General features: G+C 41.7%; 1 protein-coding gene across 3 annotated transcripts in view; it reads left to right on the top strand.

Annotated features, from left to right (window-relative positions):
- Positions 1-2,500, top strand: part of LOC137969530 (polyunsaturated fatty acid 5-lipoxygenase-like) — a 58,698-nt gene that overhangs the window by 32,054 nt on the left and 24,144 nt on the right. The window lies entirely within an intron of this gene.

The raw sequence follows: 2,500 nt of genomic DNA, 5'->3' as shown, positions 1-2,500 counted from the left end.
CATTTCATTTCCTTTTTAAACTTTTCTTCAAGCCAGTCGCAAAAAATCAAAAAAAAAAAAAAACAATTCATATTTTTCTTTGGATTTCAAACTATGTTAACAAAACACTAAGTGACCCACGTTTTAGGCCTTGATTTCAAAAATACACCTCTTTATTTTAACTGTAATTTTCCTTTATAATGGTCCGCCATCACTAACATTATGTTCCTGAGAGAGCTGGATCGAGGAGAAAATGACGTCAAAGGCTCACTAGTTTAAGAATGCAATACGTGTGTACGCGGCAGAATTAATATGCAGCACGGGGGTTTTGGGGTTTCAGACTTTTAAACTCACGCTTTGCATATATAATAAGCTGCGTTCACACGCTGAAATTTTAAGCTAGTGAGCCTCTGACGTCACTTTTCCCTAGATCCAACTGTCTGAGGTCCAATAGGTCAGTTTTGAACGTGAGTAATGGCGGACCGTGAAATCCAAAACTTACACTCAAAGTAAACGGCCTTTGGAGAAAAATCAAAGCTCAAAATTTTGCCAGTCAGGTGTTAAGTAAACACACTTTCAAAATCTGAAGGAAAAAAAGAAGTGGTTTTTTTTATCACAGGGGCACTTTAAAGGAGCAAGGCAATTCTATACCATATCCTGCGCCTCTCACAGTTTATCCACTTTCCCGTAATAAGAACTGCCGTTGCTGAGTTAGACGCACTCTTCAGGAAATCACCCAATCGCAAACAAATTTCCATTAGTAAGGCTAACGCTCACATGGTTGATATGGGGTTGAAAACTAGCACTTCACATTACACTCTAATCAGTTAAGTCCGTTGTAAATAAGTGTTTTGTCTGTGTTGTCTCCCGCTCTGTTTCTCTCAACTTTTAACGGTATTCTTCATTGAAATAGCAGCGTTCTTCTCCTTCCTCGGCTTCTCGAGCTCTCGACAGAAATTTCTCAAATTTTGTCGCTTCTCCTCTCGTACCCTTTCCCGCTCTTTATCCCGTTGTTCGACGCTAATAGTAACTTCCTAAAGTAAACAAGTTTTTGAATGCGACAAGTTCAAGTTTATTCAAGTTTATTGTAGAATTTCATTATATAATACATTTTTCAATCTGCACTGCTCGCAGGTAGCAATAGCTAGTCGAGGCGAGCAGTGATTAGATATATATACAAGAGAGAGAACAAGTAGAGAAAGCTACTGTAATCAATTGTGTTTTACAAACGAACAGGTATACAAATACCTAGTGTACAGAGTATACAGTCAACTAAAATAAGAAAATATCATCTAAAATCAAACCAATACAAAGTGTAAATATGAAAAGCCAAAGTACCAATATATTTTCTTCTGAAAGTCTTTAGAGTAGGATAGTGTGGATTTTAATTTTAAAATTGTTTTTGGATAGATGGCGAATTTCACAATGGCGACATCAATGCCCACCCCATTTCCTACGTAATTTTCCGCCAAGAAAAACGCGGGTTGCACATTTCTCGCCAAGAAAATATAACATACCCCTTACCACGACGGGCTGACACCTGATTTCCTTCCCTCCTCCGCAAAGAGTTTACAGGCGAGCGTACGAAACGTCAAAACTAAAATAATTATTTCTCGGATTAACAGTTTACCAAATTTTCAAGTAAAGCTATGATCCTCGCATTTATGGACGCAATTTTTTCAATTGCGCAGAGAAGCCGGAAAATTTCGGGACTTTAACCGGGTTTAAACCCGTCACCTCGCGATACCGGTGCGACGCTCTAACCAACTGAGCTATGAAGCCACTGACGTTGGGAGTGACCAACTCCAGCTCACTTGATTTCATATCCGCAGTTCAGTATTTGATTCATTACATATATCACTTCGTTCATTGTTACCAAATTTTCTTAGCTATGGAGCTCCACTCTCGCGCACGCGTAAGTGCGCGCTCGAGGAGCTCCGCTATCATTGTCTTTTTGTAGTTAAGTCATCCGGATAAAAAAAGTCCGGATTAAGGGCGCTTTTTTCTTTTTTGGAGAACTTTCCGGCCAGACCCGTCAAGTTGCAAAGAAAGTGCAACAATTTGAAGGAACAGTTGCATAATAATCCCTCACATATTTCTGGAGAAGTATATATCATCCTCGAAGTGTGTTAATTTTAAGGCGTTGTAATAATAATTGTCGCTGGTAATCGCCGTCGCAAAGTACCGCAACGACGCAGCTCAACGAGGTCGGACCGAAGGAGCTGTGCTGCCGGCTAGGCGCTCGGCCCCTGAACACGACCCATGAATGACCTCGGAGCACAGCACCACAGCCTGATGGAATAGGCCGGGAGTCGATTTTGAGGAGGGAGGAAAACCGGAGTACCCGGAGAAAAACCTTCGGAGTCAGATTGAGATCGACTGAAACTCAGCCCACATACGACCCGAGCCAGAGTTGAACCCGGGTCACAGAGGTGGGAGGCATGGTTGATGGCCACTAAACCACCCTGACTCCCCTGTAGAGTTGTTCTCTTTCGGTTGCCGTCCGCATCTCAAAAACGCG

This window comes from Montipora foliosa, chromosome 9 (genome assembly GCF_036669935.1).
Source record: "Montipora foliosa isolate CH-2021 chromosome 9, ASM3666993v2, whole genome shotgun sequence".
NCBI classification, from domain to species: Eukaryota; Metazoa; Cnidaria; class Anthozoa; order Scleractinia; family Acroporidae; genus Montipora; species Montipora foliosa.
This window is presented reverse-complemented; position numbering and strand designations above follow the sequence as displayed.